Source organism: Podarcis melisellensis (genome assembly GCF_964234715.1).
Source record: "Podarcis melisellensis genome assembly, chromosome: 4".
In the NCBI taxonomy this organism is placed as follows: domain Eukaryota; kingdom Metazoa; phylum Chordata; class Lepidosauria; order Squamata; family Lacertidae; genus Podarcis; species Podarcis melisellensis.
The window spans coordinates 79,645,464-79,658,072 of NC_138531.1; positions in this window are offsets into that span (position 1 = coordinate 79,645,464).

Genomic DNA, 12,609 nt, shown 5'->3' on the forward strand with positions numbered 1-12,609 from the left:
GGTGGGGGGTATGAGCCCTGAGAATATGTACTAATAGAAAATGTGAAGGTAATTTACCCAAAGAGCTAACTGATTTGGTATGACCTTGGTATTTGTATGATGCTCTCCTTAAAGCAGGGGTAAATCGAAAAATATGCTGCTCTACTATTTCGAACACTTGTGAGCACAGTGTCACACAGCACTACATTGCAGTAGCATTGCATGGTCATTCAGAGCTAATGCATTCCCTAGAATCAAGATAGGCATTCCCCAGACTGCACCGCTTTAGGCTGCAGATAAAGATCACAGGCCTTTGCACACATCAGAGAGGAGACAAAAGTTATTTATATATTACAATTATTTATATTCTGCCTTTCAGAATACAAAATCCCTCCCAAGTAGCTTATAAGTAGCATCAATGTACATTCAGAGAGAGAGAGAGAGCAAGTCATAATACTTCCCACAGATCAGCTGGTGGTAGATAGCTGGGGGTGGGGTGAAAGACAGCTGGAACAGGAGCAGGGTCCCAATATCTTATTCAGGATTAATTTGACTTGTTTTGGTTTTACATGCAGGCACTTTGGGAAAGCAGAATCATTCAAAATGGAACCAGCAGCAGGATATTCCAGTAAAGGCCATTCTGCCAGATACCTATATGAACTGGCCATGTGTTCATAGCATATGTTCCCTTTATTAAAATACATATCCTTAGGCTTATATATTCAATACTCAGGGCAATCAGGTCTGCATGAAGATGAATAATTATTTTTGTAACATTTCAGTATACAAAAAACATACATTTATTTGGACTTCCGGAGGCGGCGCGAAGGGTAATGGCTGCCCTTTCCTAACTGGGAAGGGAACTCCGCTCGAGATCGGGTCGTCCGCTACGGCGAAGCGGAGACCCACATCGGAAAACTGCAGGCGGCAGAAGCCTGCAGCCTTGGGACCCGGCGGGCGCCAGAAGCTGCCCCCGAAACGTGGAAGGAACCCCGTAAGGGGCTCCGGACCGTGAAGGAGGCAGTGGCGCTGAGGGTCGTTCCGCGATCGGCGGAGAGAAGCCGCGAAGCCGTTGCCGGTGAGCGCCGACCTTTCTTCCTGGATTTGGCTTTCAAACTAAGCAACCCGTGAGTAAAAGAAACTTTTAATCGATTGGAGACCAATTCGAGACCAAAGTAGTTGAATTTGGCTGAAAGCGGAGGACGAAAAAGAAAAAGGAAGTCCGTCTTCCGCCGCCATTGAACTTGAACGCAAAGAGCTGGAGGAGTGGAGGCTGTGAGTAACCTATTTGCTATTGACTGGATCTGGGCATTTACTGAGCTGTATTTAAAGACAGAAAAGGAGTTTAAGCACTGGACTTACATGTTAGCATGGACTTTGAAATCTCTTTCTGCTAAAGTTACAATTTTAAAGAGAGAAACCAGGGCTGGAACTGCCTGACAACAGTAACAATCAGTTTGCAGACCCAAGCAGTTTGATACAATAACTGGGAAAATCTGAGAGGTATGAACTTTGTTACTTTATAACATCAATTGAAGTACCAGCAAGCACTGTTTTGAGATATTGTGATTATATATTACCAACTCTGCTAAAAACTTAATATTGGAAGGTTTTTGGACTTTAACTTTTATTCTTGAGTAACCCTTCCTGAGAAGACATTTTAGGCTCCCCCTAGAGGTTTTTGGACTGAACGGCAGTGACTTTATTTTACTTTCTATTTCTTGGCCTGCTGGCTGAGTGCTGCACCTGGGTTGTCTCTTTCTCATGGGAACAGTCAGTTTGACCTTGACTATTAGATAAGTTTGGAATGAGTGGCGCAAAGAAAAAGGAGATTAAGGAGACTAAGGAAAAAGAACAAAGACCAAGAACGAGACAAACAACTTTAGCCTCAACTTTACAGCAACGTAGATCGTCTGTGCCTATTTTACATTCTGAAGAAGAAGCTGCCTCCTTGCCACAGGCAGGGGGAGGAGAGACAGAGGATTTACAACTGGAGGATATGGCCTCAGGATCAGCTTCTTCTATTTTAGAAAAAATCTATGAAAAATTGGAATCTTTGGACAAGAGAGTGGAATCTTTGGACAAAAAGGCCGATGAGCAAACTGCGAAAATAGACCAGAACACAGAATGTCTAAATAGAATAACTGGGCAGGTGGCACAGAACACTCAATCGATTGCAAAATTGGAGGAGGCTTCAGGGGAAAACAGGAAATTGGTTGAAGACACGAGCCAAAGACTTGGACAGTTGGAAAAAGAAGTAAGACCACTCAACAAACAAGTGGGTGAACACCAGACCTATCTTTTGATGATTGAATTGAAGAATAGGGAGACTAATTTAAGGATAAGATCTGTATCTGAAGTAGAAGAAGACAAACTGGCTGAGTTCCTGACCAAAATAATTTCTGTGCAGTGGAAACTTGAGGAAAAAGACTTTAAAATTATATCAGCTTTCAGGCTGGGAAGATTGATAAGAAAAGACAAACCCAGAGACTGCTTGATAACACTGAGATCAAAGGAGGAAAGGGATAAGATTCTGGGCCTACATTACAAAAACCCACTGGACATTCTGGGTAAAAGAATTGAAATTTATAAGGATATTCCTAGACAGCTGTTGGACTTGAGATCTGAATACTCGGAACTAGCAAAACTACTGAGGAGCAACTCAATCATCTTTAGGTGGGACTTCCCTCAAGGACTATCATTTACTTTTAGAGGAAGGAAGATCAAAATTAGAACATTGGAAGACAGAGATAAATTCCTGAACCAGTACGGAGAAGACCTTCACAAAGGACTTGGATCATTGCCGGAGCCTGGAGCACCAAAGGAACCGGCACCCTTGGTTGACAAAGTTCCACCCCCGGAAAAATAACCAGATTTTTACAGGATGTCTCTGCAACTTCTGAGCTGGAACATAAATGGCTGCAACATTCCCGAGAAAAGGAAGAAAATTTTCCACATATTAAAAAAGGAACAATTGGACATTATTTGCTTGCAAGAAACACATGTGACCAGGCTCCACAGAAAAATTCTGGTAAACAAAAGACTTGGTCAGGAATTTATATCTTCAGACAGAGTGAAGAAGAGAGGAGTGGTGATATATGCAAAGGAGAGCCTTTCACCTAAATTATTATTTAAAGATGAACAAGGCAGAATTTTGGCAGTTGAAATACAGCATCAAGGAGAAAAAATTTTATTACTAGGAATTTATGCACCAAATGAAGGGAAATCGGAATTTTATAAGAAGTTGCATGAGAGCATGCTGGATTATCTGGACTTTGACAACATCATCTTGATGGGAGATATGAACGGGATTGTATCAACTAACATGGATAAGTCGCAAAGTCAAAAAGTTACCAAAGATGGCAGACTACCAAAGACATTTTTTGAAATGACAGACAATATGGACTGGATTGACATCTGGAGAATGAGAAACCCCTTGGAAAAGGAAGGAACATTCTTCTCTGAAGCCCATCTGACTTGGACAAGAATCGACCAAATATGGATTACTAGATGTCTGGCACCTAAGGTCAGAAAGGTGGAAATCTGCCCAAAGACCTGCTCCGACCATAACGCTTTGAAAATGGATTTGACATTATTACCAACCGGCTCCTTTCGATGGAAGATGAATGACAATCTATTCAGAGATCAGGAGATTGTTAAAAAGGCCCAAAAAGTTTTGAAATACTATTTTGAAATAAATTTGAACACAACGGTGGAAAAAAGAACAATTTGGGACGCAAGCAAAGCTGTGATGAGAGGGTTCTTAATACAACAGAATGCTATCAAGAAAAGGAAACAAAATGAAAAGAAAGACAAGATTTTGGAAAAAATAAAAGAATTAGAAAAAAAGCTAAGAGGAAATCCGAAGTCGCAGCCGATTCTGAGAGAAATTAAACTCCATCAGGCGCAATACTCTAAACTGATAAATCAGGAAATAGAATGGAAGATTAAGTCAATGAAACAAAAAACGTTTGAATCGGCAAATAAATGTGGGAAACTGCTGGCCTGGCAGTTGAAGAAGAGACAAAAGTTGAATACAGTAACAAATTTAGAAATTGAAGGAAGAAATATTCAGAACCCTGTGGAAATCAGGAAATCTTTCCAGAAATATTTTAAGAAACTATATACTCAAGGGCCGCAAAATGAGGTTGAGATCGAGCAATTTTTGAAGAAAAACAGTCTTAAAAAACTCACACAAGAAAATAGATCACTCCTGAACAGTCAAATAACACGACAGGAAATTGAACTTGCCATTCAGAACATGAAGCTGGGCAAATCTCCAGGACCAGATGGTCTGACCTCCAAGTATTATAAGACAATGAGTGACTATTTGATTCAACCTTTGATGGAGGTCAGCAATGAAATTCTGGAGGGAAAGAAGGCGCCGGAATCGTGGAAGGAAGCTTTTATCACGTTGATACCAAAATCAGAAACTGAAAAAACACAACTTAAGAACTACCGCCCCATCTCCCTTCTAAATGTGGATTACAAAATATTTGCTGATGTTTTAGCAGGCAGACTTAAAAGAGTTTTAAATGAAGTAATCCATAAAGACCAGGCCGGCTTTCTCCCAGGTAGACACATGTTTGCAAACACAAGGAACATTATTGACATTTTGGAACTTTTGCAAACAGACATAAACACTAAAGCAGTACTGATATTTATAGACGCGGAGAAGGCCTTTGACAACATCTCTTGGAAATTTATGAAGGGAAATCTAAAAGAAATGGGAGTGGGGCGGGGTTTTGAAAATGGGATTGATGCAATATATTCAGAACAAAAAGCTAAATTGATAGTTAACAATGTGGTAACAGAAGAATTTAAAATTGAAAAAGGAACACGACAAGGCTGCCCGATTTCCCCTCTGTTATTTATCTCAGTTCCGGAGGTGCTCTTGAATTTGATTAGAGGGGACCGGCTGGTGCAGGGGATCCAGGTCGGAGCGAAACAATATAAACTAAAAGCTTTTGCAGATGACCTAGTATTGACATTGCAGGAGCCAGAATCTAGTACGAAAAGAGTATTACAACTGATACATGATTTTGGTCAGGTGGCAGGATTTAAGTTAAATAAACAAAAAACGAAGGTGCTGGGGAAAAACATGACAGATACAGAGTCAGAACGGTTTCAGAGAGAAACAGAATTATCGCTAGTGAAAAGGGTAAAATACCTAGGGGTTAACATAACAGCTAAAAATCTGAGTCTATTTAAAGATAATTATGAAAAATGTTGGTCGGAAATTAAGAGAGACTTGGAAAGTTGGGCAAAGCTGAAGCTTTCTTTGTTAGGCCGAATTGCTGCAATTAAGATGAATGTGCTGCCAAAGATGTTGTTTTTGTTTCAAACATTGCAAATTGTGGACAAAACAGAGTGTTTCCGGAGGTGGCAGAGAGATATTTCCAAATTTGTCTGGCAGGGCAAAAAGCCCAGAATCAAGTTTAAGATATTAACAGATGCAAAGGAAAGAGGGGGCTTTGCCCTGCCAGACTTAAGGTTGTATTATGAAGCCGCAGCTTTCTGCTGGCTAAAGGATTGGCTACTTCTTGAGGACACTGATGTGCTAGATCTCGAAGGTTACAACAATGCTTTTGGCTGGCATGCATATTTGTGGTATGATAAAGTTAAGATCAATAAGGCCTTTAAGAACCATATTGTCAGAAAAGCAGTGTTTAATGTCTGGACTAAATATAAAGACTTACTGGAAAATAAAACACCAAGGTGGCTTTCACCTTTGGAAGCTAAGGCCCGAAAAGGAACCAATATGGAAGCCTACTGGCCAAAATATTGGGAACTGTTAGAAAAAGACGGAGATAATTGGAAATTGCAGAGTATGGAGAAAATGAAGGACAAAGTGCGAGACTGGTTACACTACGCTCAGATTAAGGAAATTTTTAAAAGTGACAAAAAGTTAGGATTCCAGGCGGAGAAATCGAAGTTGGAAACAGAACTGTTAGAACCTAAGACCAAGGTACTTTCAAGAATGTATAACTTGCTGTTGAAATGGAATACACAAGACGAAATGGTTAAGTCGGCTATGATAAAATGGGCACAGGATATTGGGCATAATATTATGTTTGAGGATTGGGAAAGGTTGTGGACCACTGGGCTGCACTCTACTGCATGTAATGCCTTGAAAGAAAATGTAATGAAAATGATATACAGATGGTACATGACCCCAGTTAAACTTGCTAAAATATACCATTCGTCAGATAACAAATGTTGGAAATGTAAGGAAAATGAAGGAACATTCTACCACCTCTGGTGGACTTGCCCTAAGGTGAAGGCCTTCTGGGAAATGATATATAATGAGTTGAAAAAGGTATTTAAGTATACCTTCACCAAGAAACCAGAGGCCTTTCTTCTGGGCATTGTCGACCAGAAGGTGCTAAAGAAAGATAGAACATTCTTTATGTATGCGACAACAGCAGCAAGGATACTACTCGCTAAGAATTGGAAAACTCAAGATCTACCCACACTGGAAGAATGGCAGATGCAACTGATGGACTATATGCAACTGGCGGAGATGACTGGCAGAATCCGAGACCTGGGAGAAGAAAGGATGGAAGAAGACTGGAAGAAATTTAAGATTTACTTACAAAAATATTATGAATTATTGGAATGTTAAAAAAGATGCTCAGTTATAAATAATTGGCCATCACTAAAATAGATTAGGAACTGATGACAAGAGAGATTAAGAAAAACAAATTTGCAGGAGAACAATTTTATTGTAATTAAATAAGCGGTTTTAAAATTTGGAAATAAGATGATAATTTGCTGGACAAAATTTATTAATGATGCAAATGGGAGTGGGAGGCGTGAGGAAGCTCTAAGAGGATATGAAATGTTGTTAAACAAAATAATACTGTTTATTGTTATTGGATGTTTTTTTTCTTTTCTGTAAGAACCTTAATAAATATTTATAAAAAAAAAAACAAAAAAACAAAAAACATACATTTATTTAAGGTCAAACTCTTCAATCAGCTAAGGGAAATGCTGTAATAGTTCCAGTGATGCATATTCCCTGGCCTGAGCACAGCTTGTCCAAGGCATGAAGTCTTGTTCTTGGCATGGCAGTGTAAGTCCAGTAGGCCCCTGGCCAGCTGAACTCTCTGAGGCCTGCAGCAAGTGTACCCAGCTGCTCCCTTCTGCACAGGCCTGCATATTATTCATTTTTTTTCTGTTCAGCAATTTGAAAGGCAATATCTAAGATGAAGCAAAGCAATATACAATGCAATTCAAACCAATTACTCAAATATGTCTATATCTATTAAAGTTATGTCACATATGCAGCCAGACATGAATCCAGAGCTTGCAAGAATTCTAATGAAAATGTGAACATAATTTGTGCTGATGGTCTACATAACAACCTGTCATGTTTGTTTTTTCTAGAGCGCTCCAGAAACACAACACAGTCAAAGAAAGTTGTGACCGGCTTGCACATATAGACAAACCTCTCTACACGGCTTCCTTGTTTGCAGAATAGAAAAATAAGCTATAGAAATGTAAGTCAAGTCTTGGGTAGCAGATCTTTTCTTTAGCTGATAAAATAATTGCAATTGTGCTAAACTGGTAGAGGAAGACATTTTTGGCAAAGAAAGCCCCTTATTTGAGGAAAAAAATAAGACAATGTAGCTGTTAAAACTGAAAAGGAAAGTAACTGCAACACAAATAGCAGGCAGAGAGCAAAGCTTTGAAGGGGTAAAGCACATTGTTTAATTTTAACTTTTAAACCGGATTATCATTATTATCATCATCAACATCATCTGTACATCAGGCAATTTCCTAGAAAACAAAATAATTCTGTTTCAGTTTACTTTATGCTATATAGCTCTGGAGCATTTGATGTCCCGTGAGGTGAATAAAAACATTCTAGAAGGGCTGGGTCTGCTTAGAACTTGGAGGAGACAAGTGACAGAAAAATACCTGGCTTACTAAAAAACATTTTCTTCCCTTTCAGTAATTTCAGAAGATTATCTTTAGCCATCAAATGTGTCTACATGCTACTCATTTATTCTTACCTTACAATGTTTACATTGTCTATTGTGATGGGAACTTACACTCTTGCATGTTGTATAGTTCTTAGTGGGATGAATAAAAGCATTTCATCATTATTTATTTATATCCTCTGCACTAGGCTCCAAAAGCTGCTAACAATAATAAAAAGATAATAAAATACAGTATACAGTGTGTGTGTGTGTGTGTGTGTGTGTCTGTGTAACTATCAATGTGAGTTTTCCCCCATAGTGTACTGAATTTTTATATACCTAATGTCTCACTCTTAAACAAATTTAATGGGCATCATGCCCCACTTATGTAAATAGAAATGCAGGGGTGGAATTCAGTGTCACACTACAGTGCAAGTCCTGTCAGCACAAGCATTGAAGCTCGTCAGACAGAATGACCCCCCCTAGCACAGTGTTCTGAGGGTTCCCCCAACGCATCCAAAGCAAATTTTAGGGGGCCCCAGGGGTGGGGTGAGAAAAACCCATTGCACAAGTGAAACCTCTCATACAGGACTTGTGCTTACAGGACTCATTAGGTGAATTCCTCTTGTGTGTTTAGGTTCATAGCCTAATGTCCTGACAACGTACATCTAGAAAATAGTAGTTAGAATAGGGCAAAACAATAACTGTTGCATCAAGAACTGGATATCTGGTTGCACCGTCATTGGTTGGTACTATTAGGCTGACAACAATCAACATTACTGGATGTGGCATGGCACAATGGCATTTCATAGTACAGGGATGTGGTAGAAGCAAGACTAGGGACCAATCATGTACAGGACACCAACAGGCAGCATGTTAGGGTGGAATCACACCATTTGCTGAATACTTACACACATAGCACTTTGCATAATGTTGTAGCTATAAGACTAGTATTCAAGACTTTGGTGGAATTTGTTGTTGTGCACTGATGAGTTTACACAGTATTGTGTGAAGAGATATTCCCTAGGCACTCTTGGAATCTTATTAAATAAATATGAATCAATGGCCAATGTTAACTGAAGGCAAACTGTGTGGGTACAGCTCTGCATGATATGCAGGGGCACCCTTCTAGTTCACACCAGAGACCCATTCAATTTTCCAGGAATTTCTTGTGTTCAGTTAGAAACGACCCAAACCATATAAGTAGCTAACAATTCAGAGCATGCACGTGCAGTTTGCCTTGTCAGAGGCAGCCATGCTGTTGGAATACAGTTTGAATTCAGACCAAATTAAAACTGTTGGCATTGCAAGTACACAATGTAGCAGGTGTTTGCAAGAGAACATGTTTTGCCACTGTGGATACATTGTGTTACCATCTACATTCTCTTAGTGACTAATGTACACACATTTAACAGATTAATGGAACAAAAACCAATTTATTAGGTCAAACCCACTCTCCATCCAGACTGGTACTTTATTTTACAAAAGGCCTGGCTGATTGAGTTGCTGAAAGAGCACTAAAGCAATAGCAACATCCAGTTCCTTGTCATTCGCATCCAGCTTTCCTACACTCAGAGATTGAGAAAATATGCAGTAAATCAGAGCTTTCCAAACTCTGTGTGTTGTGACATGTTAGTGTGTCAACTACTGTAGGTGTGTTGCATGAATGCTCCCTGTGTTCCTCCCAGGGCTGGAAAAGGGGTTAGTTTAACCTCCAGTTTGCTAGTAAAACTGAATTACGGTATCGTCAAATGCTGCATGTCTAAAAAATGTCACCCACATTAAAAGTTTGGAAAGCAGTAAATGATCATTAAAATACAAACAAGCTTAAAGTATTGTGTCATATGACTTCATCCACCATGTAAATCTCAGATATATTTTTTCTGTTTAGTGGAAATATGCAAATTGCTTCAGCATTTTTACGGGTGTGTGATAAAAGATTATTGGAGTAGCATCAGGAATACTGATAATGGTCACTGTGGAGCATTACTAAATCAAGGCATTTCTTGTACCATCTTTTCTGGATCAGATAAATTACTTGAAATTATTGCCTTCCAGTCAATTTATTTCAACAAGGCTTCAGAGGCTAGCCATTAGTATGAAATATCCCCATTGAAGTCAGCAGCAGAATTACCATTGGTAATTAATGGTTTTAATGGTGATCACCCCCAAATTGTGTTTTGTTACTGTGGTGAACACCTATGGTCAATAGAATATATCATTTTGTCTAAGCTTTGTTGCAAATTCTGTGAGATTAACCCATTAGCAGATATCCTTATTTACATATAACCAAGAGAGAACAACAATATTATATGTATCCCTTTAATTTGTGGTGACCTTTGAGAAATCAATACTTCAATGGCAGTAAGGCTAATTACTTATGGGGCTTGAAAACATCACCAAGGCTTTACTATGTAATTGTGTGTTTGATTAAAGTGCATTCTATTCATTTATCAAGCAAGTGATCATTCAATAGTAGTACAAGCATCTATTCAGCACCATGGAGAGTACCACCTCCATTACCTAGGTGGCATAGAACAGACAGCAGAAATAGTGGCATTGTTTGGTTTTTTTGCCATCTTCTAAAATTTGGAGGAACAATTGTTCTCTTGTGAGGGGCTCACCTAATGCAAATGTAGCAAACTAATCACAAGCTTTCCTGCTTAAGCATAAGCCTTAAAATCAGGCATGTTCATTTTCTATCCCCGGGTTAAAAGAAATGCTTTTTCAACGCCACTTGGATCTATTATAAATGAACAACTCTCCAGAAAATAGCCATTGAATGTATATCATTCTTCCACAAATTCTGTAACAAAAACTGTAAATATAAATGCATCCCCATCATTGTGTTTATTGAATGCAGACAGGCACCTCAAATCCTTATATTTTATCGCCAAGCAAATTTTTAAAGAATTACTTTGATTCAGTTTTGGCCATTTGTTCTTGATTCTATTTTTAAGATTTTAAAGTTTGATGATGCTGTAATTATTTTACCCTGCTACTTTTTTGTGAATTGATGGTTTATAAAGATTCTTGTAAATAAATAAATCACACTATTATAGCAGAGGGGGTTAAGGTGAAATGGTAGATTCCTTACATTTTGCCACTTCTGAGTTTCTTAGGTGCTACTTGCTACTTAACATAAGGATTGGTTTAGTCATTATTCAATAAGCTCCTTAAGCCAGGCAGGAACCTGCTATAAAACACCATGTAAATGACAATACTTGACTAATACCGTATTTTTCATCCCATAGGACGCTCCGTCTCATAGGACGCACCTAGTTTTTTTTGGGGGGGGGAATAAAAGGAAATTTCCCCCCTTTATTTCCCTCCCAAAACCAGGTCGGGGAAACCAAACCAGGTCGAGGAACAGCGGGATGGCGGCGCTGCACCTCCCTGCTGTCCCCCGAGCTTGTGGGGCTGGCCGATGTCTGCCCGGCGCGAGGGGTGCTCTGATTCAAGGCGCCTCTCGCGCCAGGCGGCAGGCTGCTATCCGCAGCATGGGGAGCCCTGCGGGAACTCCCACAGGGCTGCCTAGGCTGCGGATGTGTTTCCGAAGCACCGGGCGCTCTGCTTTCAGCGCCCCCGGCGCTCCGGGAAGCAGGCTGCTATTCGCAGTTCCTGCAGGGCTGCCTAGGCTGCGGATGTCTTCCTGAAGCCTGCATTCGCCCCATAGGATGCACCCAGATTTCCCCTTCATTTTTGGAGGGGAAAAAGTGCGTCCTATAGGGCGAAAAATACGGTAATTATTTCCTCTAATAGTAAACTCAGCTGGTGGGTGCTGATAGAATTGTAGCCCAAACAGAACCACTGAAAAACAAGATACATCAGCATGCTTGGGGAGGAACACTAAAGTTTGCAGAAGTAGATGTATATTTTGGGGAAATATTAAAGGACCCCACCCCCAACCAACCCACTGGTGACTGAACATGCTCTGTGGCCCCAGAATGTTGAGTGTCTGTTGGGTAGGGACAGAGAATGGTGGTTGTGGATGGACTGTATACTGGAAGAAGACTGGCTGGTTCAAATTCTGACTGGCATTTCTCAGTTCAAAATGAAGGTACAGTGAAGGCAAGAAGAAGTTTTGAAAAATAAACTAACTGAATTATTTTTTTCAAACCATTCCACATTCAGCTGACCATCTGCATTTGTAATAAATATTGCTTTATCAGCCACATATTTTCCTAACCCAGCCCTTGGAAACACATGCCCTCTTGCATGACACGAGGGTCAGATTTTATAGCATGCATCATTATTTACGGCAGAGGTTTAGCAGCCAAAGCTCATTATATTGTACATAGTTGTCATGCCCTTTGAAAAGGCTATTGTGAAAAGATGTAGTTAAAAGGAGCTTATCTTGCAGCTTGGGGGGTGGGGACCTTGAGAGTGATATTTGAGCACTGAATGAATGAAACTAAATATTTTGCACAGAGCTCAGCCTTTTCGAAAGCAAAATCTTCCTGTCATGGATTGAGGCTTTGATGTAACTTGAAGTATGTGAATAAGCATTTTCCACTCTGTAAAGACTGGACTGTGCAGGCCTGTGCTCTTCTATTCAAAAGTAAGTCCCTCTGAGCTCACTGGGGCTTGCTTGCTTGCTTGCTTGCTTGCTTGCTTGCAGATAAGTGGGTACAGGATTGCAACCACCCCACCCTACAGTTGGTGCTGACAACACAAAGGAGGAAAAGGGAGCATGCCAGGGAAA